This window comes from Nomascus leucogenys, chromosome 14 (genome assembly GCF_006542625.1).
Source record: "Nomascus leucogenys isolate Asia chromosome 14, Asia_NLE_v1, whole genome shotgun sequence".
Classification (NCBI taxonomy): domain Eukaryota; kingdom Metazoa; phylum Chordata; class Mammalia; order Primates; family Hylobatidae; genus Nomascus; species Nomascus leucogenys.
The window spans coordinates 8378037-8403512 of NC_044394.1; the positions used below are offsets into that span (position 1 = coordinate 8378037).

At 39.8% G+C, this 25476-nt stretch overlaps 1 protein-coding gene and 1 pseudogene across 1 annotated transcript in view; both read left to right on the forward strand.

The window, feature by feature from the left end:
* The window catches only part of PPM1E (protein phosphatase, Mg2+/Mn2+ dependent 1E), a 225692-nt gene that overhangs the window by 119907 nt on the left and 80309 nt on the right, over nt 1–25476 (forward strand). The window lies entirely within an intron of this gene.
* Nucleotides 10629–20572, forward strand: LOC105739050 (annotated as a pseudogene).

The following is a 25476-nucleotide window of genomic DNA, read 5'->3' on the forward strand; positions in this document are numbered from 1 at the left end:
TTGCTAGAGATGACAGTAGGATGTCTCTGCAATAATCCAGACACTGGAATTTGGCAGTTAGGAGGCATTTTAGTCTTTAGACTACTCAGTTTACTCTATATTGAATAGAATTTTTAGTGAAGGATCTTAATCTCATATTCTGTGTCACAAAATGTACATCACAGTGTTTTTTTCACAGAATTAGGAACACATACATTATTTTTAATAACTTTGAAGCAAAAGGCTACTTGTAGTGCATTAGTATCTCCACATACATATATATAATATTTATAATATTTTATATATATAAAGGACATGGTCTCACTATGTTTCCAGGTTGAACTTGATCAAACTCCTGGACTCAAGCAATCCTACTACCTCAGCTTCTAGAGTAGCTTAAACTACAGGCGTGTACCACTGTGCTTGGCCAATTGTTTACTCTGTAGTTTTCACCATGAAGTTAAAACCTAAAATTAGGATATCATTTAGGAAAAAAAGATTAGGTGCTGAGATTAACTTTTAAAATATTTGGGCTTCAACTTTATTCCCACACACATTTCCAGAACCCTTGGGCTTTGTAGGAGTGGCAAAACTCCACTTCCATCCTCTTAGGATCCCAGCTGGGTCTGAGAATTAAATTGGCATAAGGCACTAACTGGAGAAAAACATACAAATGTATTTAATACAAATTTTATGTGGCATGGGAGCCCTCGTAAGGAAGTGAAGACCCAAAGAAGCAGTTAGAGTCAATCACTGGTGTACTGAATTGGACAAATATATTAGCTGTGAAAAAGCAGCTAAATTGTGTGGGGAGGCTTAAAAGATAAGAGTTATTTTAACAAGGTCTCTACAGAATTCCTTTGGTCTCAACTTCATCCTTGAGGATAAGGATGTTTTATTCCTTTTGGTATAGGGAGGGTATCTTTCACATGGGAATTTCATCTCCTGCTTTTAAGAAACAGAAAAGAGGCTAGAAGGATCTTTTTGCACCTGCTGCTTTTCAAGTGCCTTTAATTCAAAATAGTCAATATGTCAGAGTGGTATATTTTTAACTCCTTCAGCTTAAATGGAAGATTCATGTTTTCTTGAAAGGATTAGGAATATGAAGTTTCCTGCAGAATTTTACACCAAAGATGTATAAACATAAGAACTTCACCAGAATAGGGCAGTGAGAGTCTGAAACAATCTTTCAGGGAAAATCTGACGTTATCTCCTGAACATGTATATGATTTTTGGCTAGACTCACAGACTTCTTAAAAACTATGAAGGTAAGGAGAAAAATTTTTCTTCTGATTCTGTTGTGAGTTTGTTTGTTTGTTTGTTTGTTTTCTTTTGAGACAGGATCTTACTCTGTCGCCCAGGCTGGAGTGCAGTGGCACGATCTTGGCTCACTACAGCCTCAACATCCAGGGCTAAAGTGATCATCTCACCTCAGTCTCCTGAGTAGCTGGGACCACAGGCACATGTCACCACTGCTGGCTAATTTTTTTTGGTATATTTTGTAGAGATGGGGTTTTGCCATATTGCCCAGGCTGGTCTCAAACTCCTGAGCTCAAGCAATTTTTTTTTTAAGCTGGTGATGGTTCACAACTTGTGATACCTAAGTTTGTGTATATATCAATAATATATATAAACAACATGCAATATTCATTTCCTGTATATTTTATTCTATGTTGTTTTTTGGAGGTAACTTTGTCTACTCAGCAAGTAGAATGTTACACAGCAAGTAAAGTCATTATTGTTTTGTTTAGTCCTGCTTTGTTTCTGCAATCCTAATTAAGGATAATATTCACTTCCTATCCAGAGATTATACCAATCCTTTTTATTCTGCTTTTCACTTTCCTGTTTCCTTCTTTTTCTTTCTCTTTTAAAACTTACACAAATGTCATACATGAAAACACTGTCATTGCAAAAACTTCCAAAAATAGAAATACAGAAGGCTGGGCGCAGTGGCTCATCCCTGTAATCTCAGTACTTTGGAGGCCAAGGCAGGTGGATCGCCTTGAGCCCAGGAGTTTGAGACCAGTCCAGGCAACATGGCAAAATCTTGTCTCTTTAAAAAATACAGAAATTGGCTGGGCATGGTGGCTCACGCCTGTAATCCCAGCACTTTGGAAGGCCGAGGTGAGTGGATCACAAGGTCAGGAGTTCAAGACCAGCCTGGCCGAGATGGTGAAACCCTGTCTCTACTAAAAATACAAAAAATTAGCCTGGCATGGTGGTGAGTACCTGTAATCCCAGCTACTTGGGAGGCTGAGGCAGAAAATTGCCTGAACCCTGGAGGTGGAGGTTGCAGTGAGCCAAGATAGCACCACTGCACTCCAGCTTGGTGACAGAGTGAGATTCCATCTCAAAAAAAAAAAAAAAAAAAAAAAACACAAAACAAAAATTAGCCAGGCATGATAGTGTGCACCTGTAGTCTCAGCTACTCAGCAGGCTGAGGTGGGAGGATGGCTTGAGCCCAGAGACGAAAGTTGCAGTGAGCCAAGATTGTGCCACTGCATTCCAGCCTGGGCGACAGAGCCAGACCTTGTCTCAAAAAAGAAAAGGGAAGAAAAGAAAAGAAATATAGGCCAGGCATGATGGCTCATGCTTGTAATCCCAGCACTTTGGAATACTGAGGCAGTTGGATGACTTGAGCCCCAGGAGTTTGAGACCAGCCTGGGCAACATGGTGAAACCCTGTCAATAAAAAAAAAAAAAAAAATTAGCCAGGCTTGGTGGCCTCTGCCTGTAGTCCCAGCTACTTGGGAGGCTGAGGTAGAAGGATCACCTGATCCCAGGGAGCTTGAGGCTGCAGTGAGCCATTATCATGTCACTGCACTATGGCCAGGGTGACACAGTGAGACCCAGTCTCAAAGCAAAAAAAAAGAAAAGAAGGAAATACAATAAAAAGCAGTGTTACCTTTTTCCTTTCTTCTTCTATCTTATTCCCCTCTCCAGAAATCACTACTTTGATATGTTTCATTCAAAATCTTTTTCTGTTTATTTACATACTATTTCTATATAAAGAAACATGGTTTGCAGGGGATTTTCCTCTTTTTATATAAGTGGGGTCATACTGTCTATATTTTTAGCAACTTGTATTTTTTTTTTTTTTTTTCGAGATGGAGTAGTTTTGCTCTTGTCACCCAGGCTGGAGTGCAATGGTGCGATCTCGGCTCACTGCAACCTCTGCCTCCTTGGTTCAAACGATTCTTCTGCCTTAGCCTCTTGAGTAGCTGGGATTACAAGTGCGTACCACCACGCCTGGCTAATTTTTGTATTTTTAGTAGAGACAGGGTTTCTTTTTTTTTTTTTTTTTTTTGAGACGGAGTCTCGCTCTGTCGCCCAGGCTGGAGTGCAGTGGCGCAATCTCGGCTCACTGCAAGCTCCGCCTCCCGGGTTCACGCCATTCTCCTGCCTCAGCCTGAGACAGGGTTTCACCATGTTGGCCAGGCTGGTCTCAAACTGCTGACCTCAAGTGATCTGCCCACCTCAGCCTCCCAAAGTGCTGGGATTACAGGCGTGAGCCACCGAGCCTGGCCTGCATTGTTTTTCAGTTAATGAAATGTAGAGGTCTTTCCGTAGCAATACTACTATTTAACTACAATAACCACTTCATAATGTTCCACAGAGGTTTATTTAACCATACTGAACTGATGGACAGTTAAGGTTTTTTGTTTGTTATCAAAATTCTCAGATTTTCTCCTCTCCTATCTATTTTTTCTGTTTTTCTGTTTTATTCTGTTCTTTCTGAGATTTCCTCAGCTTTGTCCTTCTCTTAAGATTTTCATTTTCATTTTTGTTATTACTTTTTTTTTTTTGAGATGGAGTTTCGCTCTTGTCACCCAGGCTGGAGTGCAGTGGTGTGATCTCGGCTCACTGCAACCTCCACCTCACGGGTTCAAGCAATTCTTCTGCCTCAGCCTCCCAAACTAGCTGGGATTATAGGCGCCCGCCACCACGCCCAGCTAATTTTTTTGTATTTTTAGTTGAGACGGAGTTTCACCATGTTGGCCAGGGCTGGTCTTGAACTCCTGACCTCAGGTGATCCACCTGCCTTGGCCTCCCAAAGTGCTGGATTACAGGCGTGAGCCACCGCGCCCGGCCTGTTATTACATTTTTAATTTATGTAAGTTTTTCTTTGCATGCCGAATGTTTTTTTTTTAATTTTGTTTGTTACAGATATCTCTTGGAAATAATCTTTTTCCTAATGTTTTCTTCTGCTGGCATAGTTTCTTTCTACCAGACTGCTTTCTTTTCTTTTGTTAATTTTAGTCTCTATTTTCCAAATACAGGCTTTCTTTAGGTATCTAGTAATTCTTAGCTGCCTGTTCTTAAGTAAGAATAGGTGAATAAAAGCCAATTGGGAAGCCTAAGTACATGGGATGAGGCTTGTAGATTTTCAGTTTTACTGTAGGATGACCTGGTTGGAACACATTTGTTAGGGAACCTTCTGGCTTCAACCCAAATTTACCAGAAAAAAAAAAAAATTATAATCTACTGGGCTCAATAGAGTCGGGGAAGAGGGCTTCTGATCTTAGAATTCAGCATTCATATATGCATAGGGTCAGTTAGTCTTCCTTGTTTTTCAGAATGATACCTGCGTCCTCTACTGTACCCGGTGTCCTCTAATCTCCAGAGAATAAGCTGCAGACTTCTGCCATGATTGAGTTGTTAGGGAGAGATGGTCACCTGGAGATGTGGAATGGAGGAAGGAAATCTAAGGATCTAACAGCTTCTTAAATATCTTTCATCCAATTTTTCTTATTTTATCCATTCCACTCCCCACTTACCCCCAGTTCCACAGGTCCATAGTCGTGCCAATTCTTATGTCTTTAGAAAATTCTGTGGTATATATTGCTTTCCTCACTGCCAGTTTAGGACTTGGCTCACTCAGCTTTCCTCACTGCCAGTTTAGGACTTGGCTCTCTTTGGTCGGCTAAGTCAGTTACCACTTTGTCATCTACTTTCTGATTTACAAAAAATCTGTTGCTTTTTTTCTTCTTCTCTTTTCCTCCTCATCCTTTGGGATTATGTATTTTAAAATTTGCCTTAATTTTTGTCTTAGTAGGGTTTCTGAAAGGAGTACTTTGAATATTAATATTAGATCTGCCCTCTTATCCTGGGAGTTTCTTACGTTATTTCTTTGATAGAGAAGCTGCGGTACATAGTAGTTGAGAGCGTGAGTTATAGCACGAGACTGCTTGGGTTTGAACTCTGAGTCTGCCACTTACTAGCTATTAGATTAACCTCTACATTCCTATTTTCCTCATCTGTAACATGGGGGATAATACTTAACTTTGTATGGTGACCAGAGAATTAATTAATTAGTTAATGAAAATTAACTTATGTAAAGGACTTAGAGCAATGCCTTGCACATAGTATACCCTTAATGAATATTCATTATTAATATTATCTTCCCTCTCTTTTCTGTGTCTTATTTTCCCAGAACTCCTGTTAGTAAAATATTAATCTCCTTAGATTTATCCTTGAAGTATCTTATTTTTCTTTCATACTTTTCATCTCATGTGTAGTTATACTTTCCTGGGAATTCTTGTAACCTCTGCTTAATGTCTTATTTTAACCATCTTATTTTATTTATTTATTTTTTTGAGATGGAGTCTTGCTCTGTTGCCCAGGCCGGAGTGCAATGGCGTGATCTTGGCTCACTGCGACCTCTGGCTCCCAGGTTCAAGTGATTCTCTTGCCTCAGCCTCCTGAGTAGCTGGGATTAAAGGCACTTGCCACCATGCCTGGCTAATTTTTGTATTTTTAGTACAGGCGGGGTTACACCATGTTGGCCAGGCTGGTCTCAAACTCCTGACCTCAGGTGATCTGCCCGCCTTGGCCTCCCAAAGTGTTGGGATTACAGGCGTGAACCACCATGCCCAGCCAACAATCTTATTTTAAATATCAAACAGCTCTTTTGACATCTGATTTTAATCTTTAATGTTAAGGGATTTTCTCACATGTCCGATGACCTTTGGTAGTTTGTGCATATTTATTTTAAATTGATTAAAAGCTCTTTAGGAATAAAACTAATTGTGGAGTAAGTAAGGAATAAGCCTTACTTTTGGGTGTTAGGATGGACATAATTATTATTATGAAGAGGATCTTTTCTCTCAGATTGTGCAATGCCTCCAAAAAGACTTACAATTTCTAGCCTGTGCAATAAAGTGAAAGTGTTTCGGGTCAGTGGTGGGGTGGAGTGGGAGAGTGGGTAGGGGAATTAAGTCCCACCCTTTGGTATTTCAAGAAATCCCTTTGTTTTCTATCTATCTGTCCTACGTCTACTCTGTTCTGCCTAGTGTCCTCAAGTCTGGAATACCCCTCTTCAATTTCTCTAGAGGATAAACTGCCATTCTCCAACCAAGTCAGGGGTGTGTACACTTAGCTGCTGGCATTCTACACATGCGAGTAGGGAGGAGAATCAACTGTTCACATACACAGACTCTTATCCTGATTTTTCACTTTGTGCTTCCTCATTACCCACTGGGTACTTCCAAGGTCAGAGGCTTTCCCAGATTCTTTGGGGGTGAATTGGCTTTCTTCTCACCAATGTTCCCCTTTGTAATTTCCTGAGATCACAGCTTCCTCCACTGTAATAAGTCAGATACCACTCCTCCATTTGTTCTCCCTTTTCTAAAAATATGTTATCCACTGTAAAACATACTATGTACTCCCTCTTCTGTTTGATTGTCCTTGAGGATTTAAACCTTTTAAATTATGTGGCCATCATTTTATTAGGGGAGCAGAGAAATACATATGCTTGATCTTCCTTTTTGACAGAAGTCATCAGATGAATGTTATTTTAAAATATTATTGCATTTAACTATACTGTTTAATTATATAATGAGCTGGCATTCCCTAGTACACCTGGAAAAAGTAGGCCAGATTTGTTCATACAGATGTAGAGTCTGGCTGCCATGACCACACCCTCCTCTTTATAACAAGCAAGTGGTAGTGAACAAACTCAGGTCACAGGATCCAATGGAAAGAGTTTGAATTCCCATAGCCAGGGCAGGTTCCTCTACCTATAGTTAATGTTCTAGAGCTTGACTTTCCCCATTTCTGCTAGAAACAGACTTTACTCAGCCACAATTCCATTTTCTTTTATTTCCCCTTTTGCCTTTACTAGCTTGAATTACTGGCATTAATTGAGGATTCCTCTTCTCTGACATACAAGAAAGATAAGGTCCATTTGGTACACTCTAAACATCCATACAGTGGAATACTACTAAGCAATTAAAAAGAACAAATGATTCATGCTTTAACATCTATGAACTTCAAAAACATTAGGCTAAGTGAAAGAGCCACATGCAAAAGATTACATATGAAAGGTTCAGAAAGAGCGTATCTATGGAGATAGAAAGCAAGTTAGTAGTTGCCTGAGGCTGGAATGCCTAGTGGTGGGGAGGCTGTGCATGTGTAGGGGCAGAGGGTATATGGGAACTCCCTGTACTTCTCCTTCAATTTTGCTGTGAACCTAAAACTGCTCTTAAAAAGTCTATTAAAAATATATTTTAAAATGTTCTCAAATAGGAATTACACTTTAAATTATAAAAATGTTACCACTGCATATGTAAAGCTCTGTGCATCCTAGGTAGCAAATTTAAACAAAATTACTATAGCATTTAATTATTCATTGGGATTTAGGTTTATTGACCTCATACCTCATAAGTGAAGCCTTCTTCTTTTTTTCTTTTTTTTTTGAGACATAGTCTCGCTCTGTCGCCCAGGCTGGAGTGCAGTGGTGCAATCTTGGCTCACTGCAACCTCCACCTCCTGGATTCAAGTGATTCTCCTGCCTCAGCCTCCTGAGTAGCTGAGAGTACAGGCATGTGCCACCATGCCCGGCTAATTTTTTTGTATTTTTAGTAGAGACGGGGTTTCTCCATATTGGTCAGGCTGGTCTTTAACTCCCGACCTCAGGTGATCTGCCCGCCTCGGCTTCCCAATGTGCTGGGATTACAAGCATGAGCCATCGCGCCCGGCCCCGATTTTTATTCTTAAAAGTAGAGATCTGAAATAAATGAACACATGAATGATGTGGCTATCTGGGTGAAAAGCTTTCTAGGCAGAGGAATCAATAAGTGTAGAGACAGTTAGGTAAGAGAATGATCAGTAGGTTTGAGGAATGACAGAGAGATTTGTGTGACTTGGAACAAAAGTGAAAGAATAGTATTAGAAAACAAAATCAGAGAGCTGGCAGTGTATTAGATCAAGTAGGGTCTTGTAAGCCATGGTCAGGATTTTGAATTTTTCCCTGAGTGAGATGGGAAGGCAATAGAGGATTTGAGCAGAGGCAGGACATGATCTGATTTGCATTTTTAATGGATCATTCTGGGTGCTGTGTGGAGACTAGAGTAGGAGGAAAGAAGGTAGAAAAGGGGAAAGAATTAGTAGTAGTTGTCCAGGTGAGAAATAATAATAGCTTAGATCAGGGAACTAGTCTTGGAGGCAGTAATAAGTGGTCAGGTTCTGGATATATTTTGAGAGAAGAAACAATGGGATTTGTTTATGTGGTGTACGTGAAGGGAAGAATCAAGGAAGGATAAATTCAATGATTCTGACTAGAGCAACTGGAAGAATGGAATTGCCACTTACTAAGATGGAGAAGAGGAAGCTTAAAGGGAAAAATCAAGAGATTGGTTTTAGACACTTAAGATTGCCTATTCAAGTGGAAATATTGAGCATGTATGGTTGGGTATAAGAACCTGAAGTTCAGAAGAGAGGTATGACTGGAAGATACAAATTTAAGCATTGGCTATAAGTAAATGGTATCCAGTTCCATGGATACAATGCATACAATGAAAACTTCTGGTTTTTTTTTTCCTTGCATTATGGAATATTGATGTCTTGTCCCCTTTTGGACTCCTCTCTCTCTTTTTTTTTTTTTTTTGAGACAGAGTCTTGCTCTGTCATCCAGGCTAGAGTGCAGAGGTGTAATCTTGGCTCACTGCAACCTCCACCTCCTGATTCAAAGTGATTCTCCTGCCCCAGCCTCCCAGGTAGCTGGGATTACAGGCACCCACCACCGTGCCTGGCTAATTTTTGTATTTTTAGTAGAGACGGGGTTTCATCATCTTGGCCAGGCTGGTCTCAAACTCCTCACCTTTCTACTTGCCTCGGCCTCCCAAAGTGCTGGGATTACAGGCGTGAGCCACCACACCCGGCCAGGACTCTTCTCTTTAAACAATGATTTTTCACCCTCATTTATTTCCTGTTTTAAAATAGAATTTGAAATCAGCAGAAAACTTTTGGCATTGTCAGCCTCATCAGTTTCTGCAGATTATCTTCCAAAACTACAAGTGGATATTTAAAATTCATAATATGTAGCTCTTTTTTTTTTTTTTGAGTTGGAGTCTCGCTCTGTCGCCCAGGCTGGAGTGCAGTGGCACAATCTTGGCTCACTGCAAGCTCCGCCTGCCAGGTTCACGCCATTCTCCTGCCTCAGCCTCTCCGACTAGTTGGGACTACAGGCGCCCGCCACCACGCCGGCTAATTTTTTTTTTTGTATTTTTTAGTAGAGACGGGGTTTCACCGTGGTCTCCATCTCCTGACCTTGTGATCCACCCGCCTCGGCCTCCCAAAGTACTGGGATTACAAGTGTGAGCCACCGCACCCGGCCAATATGTAGCTCTTAATTATTAGATAGTTGAATGTCATTTAAGAGGTGCAGACCATTCAGCAAGAGATAGAAAAAGTGTCATTATGAATTTAAAATTTAACATTTTAGACAGGTATGGATTTATGGCATCATTCTCAATCATGACTTCAGGGTCTATGTGTTCTCTTAAGTTCATTTCTTTTTTTAATTTTCTCTTTTAATGTAAAGGAAATGTGAAATTTTGAATTACGTTCTTCAAAGTTATTAGAATCATTATAACAGGAAGTGTTAATGTTAAAAAGTCTTTATCAAGACCTAATACTAAATTGTATAACTTGCTTGTTCTACTTTTCTATAAAGGTTGACCTTATACCAACTTAACTGCTTAAGGATATTACCTGCTTCTTTTTCATTATAATGAGCAAATCTGTGTGTGGGAGTTCATACAGTATTTGTTCATTGGAATCACTTTCAGAAAATGACAGTTCAGTTCTGTTAATTGATTGAGGAAAGCTTTTTAAAAATAATTTTAGGCCGGGCGCGGTGGCTCACACCTGTAATCCCAGCACTTTGGGAGGCTGAGGTGGGCGGATCACGAGGTCAGGAGTTCAAGACCAGCTTGGCCAACATGGTGAAACCCCATCTCTACTAAAAATACAAAAATTAGCTGGGCATGGTGGCACGTGCTTGTAATCCCAGCTACTTGGGAGGGTGAGGCAGGAGAATCACTTGAACCCAGGAGGCGGAGGTTGCAGTGAGCTGAGACTGTGCCACTGCACTCCAGCCTGGCAATAGATCGAGACTCCGTCTCAAGAAAAAAAAAAAAATCATTTTAGATTTTTTTCTACTGCAGTTTTTACCATACTGCTTTTGCCACTATCCACAATTATACTTAGTAGAAATGCTAAATCGGTAAAATTATGCCACATCTCCTTCTGTAAATTTCTACTCTACTGTTATATGGTTGCAAGTATATAGCTATCTTTATGTGAGCTATTACTGCCCTTACTAGAAACCTCAAAATACCTCATAATACCATGCTTATTTTTAAAGTGATGGTTTTAAAGGCTATGCATAATAAGCTGTCAGTTGTCTTCAGTATAGTTGATTATTCATTACTTATTCAGGATGAGGTAATATGCTATGTGTATCTAATCAAAGTAATCAGTGGTTTCTATAAATAAATTGTATTCGAAGAAACATGTTAATTAGTAAATAAACAAACACACAGTTGCTTCTCAGTTTACATTAGTTATGTTCTGTAAAGTTACCACAAACACTGAATCAGTGAATATAGAAGCATTGCTCCTAGAGGAAATAGAGGGTTAGGTTCCTTGAGCCTCTGTTCATGACATTTTTATCAACCAGTCAATACAACCTTATTTTATGTGTGTTTCTGCTTAAAGATACCATATTAAATATATATTGTTGATTCATTAACACTGAACTCAAGGCCAAGAGTTAAGATTATTTAACACAACTATTTTTTTCATAAGGCACCCACCTCATTACCTTCTTATGTGTCAGAACATTAGATAGCAAACATATCAGCATTATGCATGGGGAACGTTGTAAACAGCAAAGTTATCAGCACAAAGCATAAAAATGTGAAAAACATAGCATGAAAGAGACTGAGAAAAGGATACTATGAGAGCTAAAACAAGAAGGCAAAACAAACATCACTTTGTTTGACCTGAGCTGGGAATGTGTGCTTCAGGTAACTCAAATTTTTACCACTCTGTACATGTCCATGAATGACTCTGAAAGTATTGACTTAGGGGTTACAAATAAATTTTAGTGACTACGTGGATTTGCAAATACAGACCCTGCATATAATGAGGATCAACTGTATGTATGTATGTATATAAACATACACACACACACACACACACACACACACACACACACATATATATGCATGAATGTTTTTTCATTCCTGCCTGGAATGCATTTTAATCTCTTTTCTCTCTGTTGTATTCTCACTATTCAGCTCCCAGCTTGGATGTTATCCTATCTCAGAAACCTTTCCCAGCTCTCTTAAATACTCATTGAGTATGATCTCATATCCCTGTCTACATGCCTTGTATAATATTTTTCACATTTTGTGTTAATTCTTTACCAAGATTCTTTAAACTGTGAGCTCCATAATGGCAAGGACCTTTTCTCATTTACCTCTGTATCCTTAGTACTTAACACAGGGACTAACACACAGTTGAAATTCAATAATTTTTTTTTCTTTTTTTTTTGAGACAGAATTTTGCTCTTGTTGCCTAGGCTGGAGTGCAATGGTGTAATCTCAGCTCACTGCAACCTCCACCTCACAGGTTCAAGTGATTCTCCTGCGTCAGCCTCCCGAGTAGCTGGGATTACATGCACCACCACGCCCAGCTAATTTTGTATTTTTAGTAAAGATGGGGTTTCTCCATGTTGGTCAGGCTGGTCTCGAACCCCCGACCTCAGGTGATCTGCCCGCCTTGGCCTCCCAAAGTGTTGAGATTACAGGCATGAGCCACTCGTACCCGGTGAAATTAAATAAATTTTAAATGAATGAATCAATAAGCCTCTCTGCAAATGGATATATTATTAGTATTATTAGTATTATTTTGAGATGGAGTCTTGCTCTGTTGCCCAGGCTGGAGTGCAGTGATGCAATCTCGGCTCACTGCAACTTCCACCTCCCGGGTTCAAGCAGTTCTCCTGCCTCAGCCTCCTGAGTAGCTGGGATTACAGGTGCATGCCACCATGCCCAGCTAATTTTTATTTTTTTTTAGTAGAGACAGGGTTTCACCATATTGGCCAGGCTGGTCTTGAACTCCTGTCCTTGTCACCCACCCATCTCAACCGCCCAAAGTGCTGGGATCACAGGCATGAGCCAACGTGCCTGGCCGGATATATATCATTTTAATGAGTCTGTCTTAATTCAGAATTGCAGACTATAGGAAATGGAAATAGTTACACATTTTATACCAGTAAATATCTGATGATCTCTATTTTTGTTGGTTCTTTTTCCTTTGGATGAAGCTGTTCTATTTGGAAAGGAACATATAATGAACCATATAATCAGTTTTTCTATTATGTTTTACTTTTTTTTCTTTTTCTTTTTCTTTTTTTTTTTTTTGAGACAGAGTCTTGCTCTGTCACCCAGGCTGGAGGGCAGTGGCATGATCTCAGTTCACTGCAACCTGCACCTCCCGGGTTCAAATGATTTTCATATCTCAGCCACCAAATAGCTGGAATCACAGGCATGCGCCACCATGCCTGGCTAATTTTTGTATTTTTAGTAGAGACAGCGTTTTGCCATGTTGGCCAGGCTGGTCTCAAACTCCTGGACTCAAGTGATCTGCCTGCCTTGGCGCCCCAAAGTGCTGGGATTACAGGCGTGAGCCACCATGCCTGGCCATGTTTTACATCTTTCTATAAAACAAAGACTTAGCACAGAAATGCACTAGGCTCTGTACCAAACTATACAGATTCTAAACTGCAGAGGAGAAAATTTATACTTGGGTAAAAATTAGGATACATGTTTGTGTTATATTTTAATTTTGAAATATTTCAAGGCCAGCATGGTGGCTCATGCCTATAATCCTAGCAATTTGGGAGGCTGAAGTGGGAGGATTGCTTGAGGCCATGAGTTTGAGACCAGCTGGGCAAACATAGCAAGACCCCATCTCTACAAAAAATTTAAAGTAGCTAGGAATGTTGGTACATGCCTATATTCCCAGCTACTCAGGAGGCTGAGGCAAGAGGATTGCCTGAGCCCAATAATTGGAGGTTTCAGTAAGCCACGATCACACCACTGCACTCCAGCCTGGGTGACAGAGCAAGAGAAAGCCTGTCTCAAAAAAAATAATAATAATAAAATGATAAAATAATAAATAAATTTCTGCGCTGCAAAGGACACTGTCAGGAAACTGAGAAGGCAAGCTACAGACCGGGAGAAAATATTTGCAAAAGACGTATCTGATAAAAGCATGTTAGCCAAAATATACAAAGAACTCTTAAAACAATAAGAAAATGGACAACCCAATTTAAACATGGGCAAAAGATCTGAACACACACTTTACCAAAGAAGTACAGACCCTTTACCAAAACAGATTTTTATATGGCAAATAAACATATGAAAAAATGCTCAACATCGATATGTCTTAGCAAATTGAAACAATAATGAGATAACACTACACACCTATTAGAATGATAAAAATCTAAAACCTTGACAACACCAAATGCTGGCAAGGATGCGGAGCAACGAAAACTCTCATTCATTGCTGGTTGGAAGACAAAATGGTACAGCCACTTTGGAAGAAGTTTGGCAATTTCTCACAAAATAAAATGTACTCTTACCATATGATCCAGCAATCATATTCATTGGTTTTTTACCCAAATGATTTAAAAACTTATGCCCACAAAAAATACTGCACAGAAATGTTTATAGCAACTTTATTCATAATTATCACAACTTGGAAGCAACCAAGATGTCCTTTAGTAGGTGAATGGATAAACAAACGGTGGTGCATCCAGACAATGGAATATTATTTAGCACTGAAAAGAAATGAGTCATTGAGCCATGAAAGACATGGAGTAAGCTTAAATGCATATTACTTAGTGAAAGAAGCCAATATGAAAAGGATGCCTATTGTATGATTGCAACTATATAACATTCTGGAAAAAGGCAAAACTGTGGAGACAGCAATCAGATCAGTGGTTTTCAGGGATTGAGGAGAGGGATGAGTAGGCAGAACCCAGAGGATTTTTAGGACAGTGAAACTATTCTGTACAATGCTATAAAGATGCATATATGTTATTATACATTTATCAAAACCCACAGAATGTTCATCAAGAGTGAACCTTAGTGTAAACTATGGACTTTGGGTAATAATTATGTGTCAATGTGGGTTCATTGATTATAACAAATGTACCACTCTGGTATGGGCTGTTGATAGGGAGGGAGGCTGGTGGATGTGTGGGCATAGGTGGGACTCTCTGTACTTTATGCTTAATTTTGCTGTGAACCTAAGACTGTTCTTAAAGTCTGTTTTTGGCCAGGCATGATGGCTCATGCCTGTAATCCCAGCACTTTGGGAGGCTGAGGTGGAAGAACTCCTGAGGCCAGGAGTTCAAGACCAGCTTGGGCAACATAGTGAAATCCTGTTTCTACAAAAATAATTTTAAAAATTAGCTGGATGTGGTGGCAAACACCTGTAGTCCCAGCTACGTGGGAGGCTGAAGTGGTAGGATCCCTTGAGCTCAAGAGTTCAAGTTGCAGTGAACCATGATCACACCACTGCACTCCAACTTGGGCAACAGATCAAGACCCTGTCTCAAAAAAACAAACCAGAAAAACCACCAAAAAACAAAAATAAAGTCTACATATTTATTTATTTATTTATTTTGAGACAGAGTCTCGCTCTGTCACCCAGGCTGGAGTGCAGTGGTGCAACCTCAGCTCCCTGCAACCTCCAGCTCCTGGGTTCAAGCAATTCTCGTGCCGCAGCCTCCCAAGTAGCTGGGATTAACAGGTGTGCACCACCAGACCTGGCTAATTTTAATAAAGTCTATTTTAAAAAAAATTGATTCAAGAGGCAAATTTAATAAAATTAGTGATTATTACCATTTTATCAAGAATATTCTTAACATTCTTAAGTGAAGCTGGATTTAAAGCATTTTTTTTTCTGCAAGTGAATGATAGTAAAAAATGCCATGACTACTAGTATAGTTTGGTGACACTGCATGGATTTGGATTTGTGTTCAGGTGCCGGCAGTTTTACCCATAATTGATTTTGCACCATCAGTGAAAATGTCACGACAATAACTTCTTAGTATTATTATGAAAATAGTTTTGACTATTTTCAAGAAGGATCTTAGGGACGCATAGGGCTCCCTACAAGAGCTTCACTGATCTTCCCTATGTATATTTCCTATATACACACACATATACCTATACACACAAACACACATACACACATTATTTAAATACATTAACCCATTATAATTGTTTAACGTGTTTTTTAATAGTATACTCCTTATTCTTTTTACAACTTATATTTTTTGTATTTGGAATTTATTTGAAATTTATTCGAGTTGATGTATTTAGCTCTAGATCATTCATTTCAACTGTTCTGGAGTAAACCATTGTTTGATAATACAGACATTCCTCATTTTATTGTGCTTTGCTTTATTGCTCTTCACAGATGCTACATTTTTCATAGATTCAAGGTCTGTGGCAACCCTGTGTTCAACAAGTCCGTTGGCACCATTTTTTCAACAGCGTGTGATCACTTCATGTCTCTGTCACATTTTGGTAATTCTTGCAATATATCAAACTTATTATTATATCTGTTATGGCCATCTGTAGTCGGTGATCTTTGATGTTATTATTGTAATTTTGGGGGGTGGCACCACAAACTGCACCCATATAAGACAGCGAACTTAATAAATATTGTGTGTTCTGACTGTTTCACCAACTGGCTGTTTCCGCATCCCTCTCTCCCCTTTCCTTGGGCCTCTCTGTTCCCTGAGACACAACACTATTGAAATTAGGCCAGTTAATAACCCTACAATGGGCTAAGCGTTCAAGTGAAAGGAAAAGTCACATCTCTCACTTTAATTCAGAAGCTAGAAATGATTAAGCTTATGAGGAAAACATGTCAAAATTCAAAATAGGCCAAATGCTAGGGCTCTTGCACTGAAGTTACCTAAGTTGTGAATGCAAAGGAAAAGTTCTTCAAAAAATTACTCCAGTGAGCTCATGAATGATAAGAAAGTGAAACAGGCCCTGTGTGGTGGCTCACACCTGTAATTCCAAAACTGGGAGGCTGAAGTGGGAAGATCACTTGAGCCCAGGAGTTTGCGACCAGTGCTGACAACAGTGAGACCCCCATCTCTACAAAAAAAAAAAAAAAAAAAAATAGATGAGCATGGTAACACATACCTGTACTCTCAGCTACTCAGGAGGCTTAGATGGGGGTACTGCTTGAGCTGGGAGATCGAGACTAAAGTGAACCATAGCCACACCACTGCACTTCAGCCTGGGTGACACAGCGAGACCCTGTCTCAAAAAAGAAAAGGAGGCTGGGCGCGGCGGCTCACGCCTGTAATCCCAGCACTTTGGGAGGCCGAGGCGGGCAGATCATGAGGTCAGGAGATCAAGACCATCCTAGCTAACACGGTGAAACCCCATCTCTACTAAACATACCAAAAAAAAAAAATTAGCTGGGCGTGGTGGTGGGTGCCTGTAGTCCCAGCTACTTGGGAGGCTGAGGCAGAAGAATGGCATGAACGTGGGAGGCGGAGCTTGCAGTGAGCCGAGATCACGCCACTGCACTCCAGCCTGGGCGACAGAGCAAGACTCTGTCTCAAAAAAAGAAAAGAAAAAGAAAGCGAAATAGCCTTATTGATGATATAGAGAAAGTTTTAGTGGTCTGAAGAGAAGACTGAACCAGCAGCAAAATTCCCTTAAGCCAAAGCCTAATCCAGAGCAAGGCCCTAACTCTCTTCAATTGTACAAAGTATGAGAGAGGTCAGAAGCTTGAAAAGTCCGGCCAGGCGTGGTGGCTCGTGCTTGTAATCCCAAAACTTTGGGAGGCCGAGGTGGGTGGATCACCTGAGGTCAGGAGTTCAAGACCTGCCTGACCAATATGGTAAAACCCCGTCTCTACTAAAAACACAAAAATTAGCTGGGCATGGTGGTGTACGCCTGTAGTCCCAGCTACTCGGGAGGCTGAGGCAGGAGAATTGCTTGAACTTGGGAGGTGGAGGTTGCAGTGAGCCAAGATTACACCACTGCACGTCAGCCTGGGCAACAGAGCTAGACTCCATCTCAAATAAATAAATAAAATAAAAAGAAGCTGCAGAAGTCTGAAGCTAGCAGAGGTTGGTACATGAGGTTTAAGGAAAGAAGCCAGCTCCATAACTTAAAAGTGCACAGTGAAGCAGCAAGTGCTGAGGTAGACCCTGCAGCATTATCCAAAAGATCTAGCCAAGATCATTTATGAAGGTGGCTACACTAGACAACAGACTTTCAATGTAGACAAAACAGCCTTCTATTGAAAGAAGATGCTACCTAGGACTTTCATAACTAGAGAGGATAAGTCAATGCTTGGCTTCAAAGCTTCAAAGGACAGTCTGACTCTCTTGTCAGGGGCTAATGCAGCTGGTAACTTTAAATTGAAGTCCATCCTAATTTAACACTCTGAAATTCCTAGGGCCCTTAAGAATTATGCTAAATCTACTCTGCTTGTGCTCTGTAAATGGAACTGAAAGGCCTGGATGACAGCACATCTGTTTATAGCATGTTTTACTGAATATTTTAAGCCCACCATTGAGATCTACTGCTCAGAAAAAAAGGTTCCTTTGAAAATGCTACTGTCGGCCAGGTGCGGTGGCTCACACCTGTAATCCCAGCACTTTGGGAGGCTGAGGCTGGTGGATCACGAGGTCAGGAGATCGAGACCATCCTGGCTAACATGGTGAAACCCCGTCTTTACTAAAAATACAAAAAATTAGCTGGGCATGGTGATGGGCACCTGTAGTCCCAGCTACTTGGGAGGCTAAGGCAGGAGAACGGCATGAACCCGGGAGGCAGAGCTTGCAGTGAGCCGAGATTGCGCCACGGCACTCCAGCCTGGGCGACAGAGTGAGACTCTGTCTAAAAAAAAAAAAAAAAAAAATGCTACTGCCAATTGATAATGCAATGCACCTGGTCACCCAAGAGCTCTGATGGAGATGTACAAGGAAATTAATGTTTTTAATGTTTTTATGTTTATTAACACAACATCCCCATTCTGCAGACCATGGATCAAAGAGTAATTTTGATGTTTAAGTCATGTTTTAAGAAAAACATTTTATAAGGCTATATTTGCCTTAGTGATTCCTCTAATGGATATAGGCAAATAAGTTGAAAACTTTCTGGAAAGGATTCAACATTCTAGATGCCATTAAGTACATTTGTGCTTTGCCACTGCTGAGTCATGCACAGAGGCTCAGCTACGTGCAAGATTAGGCTTCGTCTGTAACCCCCACCGTGGCTGAGGAAGCCATTGCTGCTGAAGATGTAATGGATGTTAAGAATACTTTACAGGGTTGAGGACGGTGGCTCATACCTGTAATCCCAGCATTTTGGGAGGTTGAGGCAGGAGGATCATATGAGCCCAGGAGTTCAAGACCAGCCTGAGCAACATAGCAAGACCTTGTCTCTACAGAAAATTAAAAAATTAGCGAGGTGTCGGCTGGGCACGGTGTCTCACGCCTGTAATTCCAGCACTTTAGGTGGCCGAGGCAGGTGGATCATGAGGTCAGGAGTTTGAGAGCAGCCTGACCAACATGGTGAAACTCCATCTTTACTAAAATAATACAAAGATTAGCCAGGTATGGTGGTATGCACCTGAAATCCCAGCCACTCAGGAGGCTGAGGCAGGAGAATCACTTGAACCTCGGAGGCAGAGGTTGCAGTGAGCTGAGATTGTGCCACTGCACTCCAGCCTGGGGGCGACAGAGCGAGACTACGTCTCAAAACAAAACAAAACAAAAAAAACTATCTACAAAGAATCTACAAAGAACTTAAACAAATTTACAAGAAAAAATCAACCCCATCAAAAAGTAGGCAACGGGTATGAACAGACAGTTTTCAAAAGAAGACATTTATGCAGCCAATGGACACATGAAAAAATGCTCATCATCACTGGCCATCAGAGTAATGCAAATCAAAACCACAATGAGATACCATCTCACACCAGTTAGAATGGCAATCATTAAAAAGTCAGGAAACAACAGGTGCTGGAGAGGATGTGGAGAAATAGGAACACTTTTACGCTGTTGGTGGGAGTGTAAACTAGTTCATCCATTGTGGAAGTCAGTGTGATGATTCCTCAAGGATCTAGAACTAGAAATACCATTTGACCCAGCAATCCCATTACTGGGCATATACCCAAAGGATTATAAATCATGCTGCTATAAAGACACATGTACATGTATGTTTATTGCGGCACTATTCACAATAGCAAAGACTTGGAACCAGCCCAAATGTCCAACAACGATAGACTGGATTAAGAAAATGTGGCACATATACACCATGGAATACTATGCAGCCATAAAAAAGGATGAGTTCCTGTCCTTTGTAGCGACATGGATGAAGCTGGAAACCATCATTCTGAGCAAACTATCGCAAGGACAGAAAACCAAACACTGCATGTTCTCACTCATAGGTGGGAATTGAACAATGAGACCACTTGGACACAGGGCGAGGAACATCACACACTGGGGCCTGTCGTCGGGTGAGGGAATGGGGGAGGGATAGCATTAGGAGAAATAACCTAATGTAAATGATGAGTTGATGGATGCAGCACACCAACACAGCACATTTATACATATATAACAAACCTGCACGTTGTGCACATGTACCCCAGAACTTAAAGTATAATATAAAAAAAAAAAAGAAAAAAAAGAATGAAAAAGAATTAGCGAGGTGTCATGGTGTTCCAGCTACTCAGGAGACTGAAGTGGGAGGATTACTTGAGCCCAGGAATTTGAAGCTGCAGTGAACTATGATTGTGCCATTACACCCCAGCCTGGTGACAGAGCCTGTCTCCAAAAACAAAACAAAACAAAACAAAAACTGTTTCCTAAGAGGCGCTGAAGACCTCCCTCAAGCATGATGACCTGTCACATGGAATTTGCAAAGCTGCCAAAACCTTAGATAAGGCTTTGTGTGCTTGCATCCATGTGTGATGAGCCTATGTATGTCACATTGGCGGAGGCCCTCAGTGCTTAACACCATATCACCCTAATTAAGGTTGACCAGAAAGTAGGGGAATGGGTAGGCTTCTGTAAAATTGACAGAGGGAGGAAAACCCTGTAAAGTGGTTGGTTGCAGTTGTGTAGTAGGTAAGGACTATGGCAAAGAATCTCAAGCCAAAGGTGTCATCGAAGAGTACTTCAAATGCAAGAAATGAACCAATAAAACTACAGCTCATGCACCTCGAGGAAAAAAAAGAAAATTCGTGATTCATGAGAGGAGGTCAAAATATCAACATAAACAGAAGTTTGGAAGAAGTTGATTCCAACTCTCATGGATGACTTTGAGGGGTTCAAGACATTATTGGAGGAAGTAACTGCAGATTTGGTGGAAATAGCAAGATAACTAAAAGAGAGAGAATTAATAGTTCTACCTTAAACAGGATGCAGTGGTGGGCACCTGTAGTCCCACCTACACAGGAGGCTGAGGTAGGAGGATCACTTGAGGCCAGGAGTTCAAGACCAACCTGGGCAACATAGTGAGACACAGTCTCAAAAAAAAAAAAAAAAGTGATGAGGAGTTGCTTCTTATGGATGAGCAAAGAAAGTGGTTTCTTAACATGGAATCTACTCCTAGTGTAGATGATGTGAACATTGCTGAAGTAATAACAAAGGTTTTAGAATATCACATAAAGTTAGTTGATAAAGCAGTGGCAGGATTTGAGAGGATTAACTCCAATTTTGAAAGAAGTTCTATTGTGGGCAAAATGTTGTCAACCAGCAGTGTATGCTACAGATAAATCTTTTGTTAAAGGAAGAGTCAATAGATGTGGCAAACTTCATTGTTGTCTTATTTTAAGAAATTGCCGCAGTCACTCCAACCTTCAGCAACCACCACCTTGATCAGTCAGCAGCCATCAACGTGGAAGCAAGACCTTCCACCAGCAAAAAGCTTATCACACTCTGAAGGCTCAGATGATTGTGATCATTTTTTAGCCATAAAGTATTTTTAAATTAAGTTATGTACATTTTTTAGACATCATGCTATTGTACACTTACTAGACTACAGTGTAATGTAAACATAACTTTTATATGCCCTGGGAAACAAAAAATTTTGTGCATCTCACTTTATTGCAATATTTTTATTTTGCAATAAAGCAATATTTGCTTTATTATGGTAACCTGGAGCTGAACCCACACTAGCTTTGAGGTATGCCTGTACTATAGTTTCTTTAACCTGTTTCCTTATTGATGTCATTTTGTTCCAGTTTGGAGCTATTACAAACAGTGTTGCAATGAATACTCTTGTTAATGTTTTCTTCTGCAAATGTGTAAATTTTCTCTAGTTATGCTTGGGAGTGGATTGATGGATCTAGGTTATGCTCATCTTGAACTTTATTCTACAGGGTATACAATGTGCCAGACATTAAGCACACAATATAAATATAAATATATACCTCACAACTATCCTTTGAGATAAATATTATTTTCCCTATTTTACAGACTGGAAAGCTAAGACACAGAGAGATTAAGTGACCTGCCCAAATCACGTAGCTAGTAAGTAGCAGATCCAAGCAATTTCCAAAATCCAGGCCTTTACCACCACATCATGCCACAGCATGATGCTTTACATTTTGGGAATGAATGCATGTATTTTCCTGCTGTATGCTTATCTAATCTCTTCAATTCTTGGTTCTTTTTCAAAGTTTGATGTGGTTAAATCGAGGAAAATACTCACTAGAAATATTATCATCATAAAAAATGTGAATATGATCAACGTGAGCCACCACTTTGACTTTGATCAATAGTCAGGAAACTAAACTATCAATGTTCTTCCCCTTTTGAAGAAATTATATTGCATTTTTTGATCACATAACTACTGAGCGTTTTCTATTAAAAAATAAAAAATGGGCTGTGTGCGGTGGCTCACGCCTGTAATCCCAGCACTTTTGGAAGCTGAGGCAGGCGGATCACCTGAGGTCAGGAGTTCGAGACCAGCCTGGCCAACATAGTGAAACCTCATGTATGTCTAATAAAAATACAAAAACTAGCCGGGCATGGTGGTATGCGCCTGTACTCTCAACTACTCGGGGGGCTGAGACAGGATCACTTTAACCTGGGAGGCAGAGGTTGCAGTGAGCCAAGATTGCCCCGCTGCACTCCAGCCTGGACAACAGAGCAAGACTCTGTCTCAAAAAATAATAATAATAAAATGAGGCCGGGCGCGGTGGCTCACACCTATAATCCCAGCACTTTGGGAGGCCGAGGTGAGTGGATCACCTGAGGTAGGGAGTTTGAGACCAGCCTGACCAACATAGAGACACCCTGTCTCTACTAAAAATACAAAATTAGCCAGGCGTGGTGGTGCATGCCTGTAATCCCAGCTACTCGGGAGGCTGAGGCAGGAGAATTGCTTGAACCCGTGATGCGGAGGTTGCAGTGAGCCAAGATTGTGTCATTGCACTCCAGCCTGGGCAACAAGAGTGAAACTCCTCTCAAAAATAAATAAATGAAATATTAAAAATGAATCTAAAATATAATTATTTTATAATAGCTAAAAATTCCTGTTCTGGAATGTAGCTTAATATTTCAGACTACTGAATGTATCATACATTAGTAATAAAGATTAAAAGAATGTTCTAAATTATGGAAAGTGAGGTAAAGGAGAAAAAATGAAAAAGTAATAGACCTGTATACAGAGTTATAGAAGTAAGCTCTTATTTCTGTGCATAGTTTAATGCTGGTTGGAAATTTCAGACTGCTACAAGAGTGTAAGAATTTTTTTCATTCTTACTGCTAAGGTAGGGTTGCAGTCAAATTAATTTAAAGTTTGTTATAGATCTTTGTGGGGGAAAAAATGAAGGAAGATAAATGTTTGTGTGTTTTTTTTCCTTCTGTAAGTTCTTCAGCTAAACCAGCTATGCTGCATTGTATGGGTGGATTTAGGATGCCAGGGATCCCTCACCATTTTTTTTTTTAAATAAAATACACCCGTTAAGTATCATTTATTTAGTCTAGCGTGTGGGATGTGAAGCATTTCCCACAGAAGTCATTTGTCTCTGTCTGTGGATAGGCCTTCCTAGGGAACACTTAATGAGATTGCTTTTTCTCCTGACTCCTTTAATGTTTTGTTTGCAGTTCCTGAATTCAAATTATAAATTTATCTTGCAATATTATACTTTTTATGATGATGAACTTCTTACTGACAGTAACAACTGCCATCATTGTTTTGCTTCCAAAGAAAAACAGTCTTTCAAAATGCAGACATTTTAATCATTCAGATATAGGGGTTGTGAAACACAAAAATATAAATAATGAGCAATGGAAAATATTTATTAAAGTATATTAGAAACATATAGATCCATATTGTCATGTTTAGTTGGATAACATCACAAATTTATATGGGCAAGATATGTAAAATTATTTTATTTCCTATAAATTAAATTAAATCTGACTTTGAATTGCCCAACCTGGTAAAATATAGATTCATATCAGTCATTATGAGAACACATAGAAAAGAATATGTCTTTCTTCCTTTCCTTTCTTAGTCCCCACCAACCCAAGAGTAGCACAAAAACCTAAGAATCTTTTAGGAAAAAAGGAAACAAATAGGAGATGGGCCCCCTTGTCTGCAGTTATCACCATCATGGACTGTTACCCTTATTGATAAGTTCTGCTTCAAGTCCAATGACATTACTGCTTTTCTGGTCAACCTTGGGCATGAGAGTCTCTCTTGATTGTGAACCCCCCAGTAACTACAGTCCAGCCTCCCAAGGTACTCCATGTAGCCATTCTTCTTCGAGGTCTTGCCATTCCCTTGGAGAACAGCTAGGAAGTAGGATTCAGGTCACCACTATCCCTGGTGTTGCTGAACATTTTTCCAATTTGGGCAAGCTGGGTTTAGCAGGCTATTTCCCAGTCTCCCTTACAGTTCTCAAAGCTTTTGCCTTTATCTCAAGCTTCCAGAAAATAAAAGTTCGAAGGCAGATTATCTACGAATAACTTCTGCTTTCCACTCTGTAACTCAGATCCTCTATAAATAATGGAACCTGAAGACCTGGTTACCTGTTTAGAATGAGGAAAGGGAAAAAGAAGTGGAGAACAAATGAAAATTAAAATCTTATATTGTCCTGACACACTGACATGCACACCCACAGACATAAAAGTACCACTTTTCTGCCTAATCCCAGCTTCTGGGTTGTTCAGTTTTTATTGAGCTCTTGGAAGGAAGAGGGCCTAGAGTATTATAGATTAATCTGTATTTGTGAATAATTGAGAGCTCACTAATAAAATGGGCAACTTGGATATTATGTTTACTTCTTGTTGTAAAAAACAGAGTAAAGCTTTGTGTTACCTAGGGTTCTCCCCTCTTCCCCTGCCAATTATTAGAAAAGTAATCTAATGTTTTCCAAATAAATATATAATTGGGGAGGACTTTCAATAGACACTAAAGGATAGCAAAGTAGCACAGATCTATAATGAAACCAGATCTGATAGTATTATTACTTTTACTTGAATTTGAAATAATTTCAAAAAGAGCCAAAAATTATTATTGAGATCTATACTATTCTGAAAGCTGAGATAGAGAAGAAAGTTGAATACATGTCCACTACCCTCTTGCAGATAGTGAAAAATACGTGAATAAATTTATAATTATGACATAATAAATAAAAAAGGTGCTATGAAAGTATAGAAGTTGAAGAAAAGAAGTAGAAGTCTTCCTTATATAATATTTTGCTTAGCAGGGTTGGCAATGTACTATCATCTTTATTTGCCAGATGAAGAAATTTGAGTTGAAAGAGGTTAAGTATCTTGCTCGGTTACAAAGAGTAAGTGGTATAGTAGTACATTCCTAATATATAAGTGATCAGAGGCTGGAGAAATTATTTCTAACAAGGGTAATAATTTTTATAATACTGTCTGATATTTTTACACTTTGAATCTGATGTATAAGATTGTCTTTCAACCTACTTGGTTCTGCAAAGAATTTGAAAGTTCTTCTCATAGGCAAACTACTATCCTTGTCTTAAATTATCTGCTTATCTAGAAGATATCTGCAAAATAACTTGCTGGGATTTTGGTTGGGGTTGTGTTGAATTTATAGATCAAATGGGAATAACTGGAATCTTGACAATATTGAGTCTCCCAATCCATGAATATGAAATATTTCTCCGT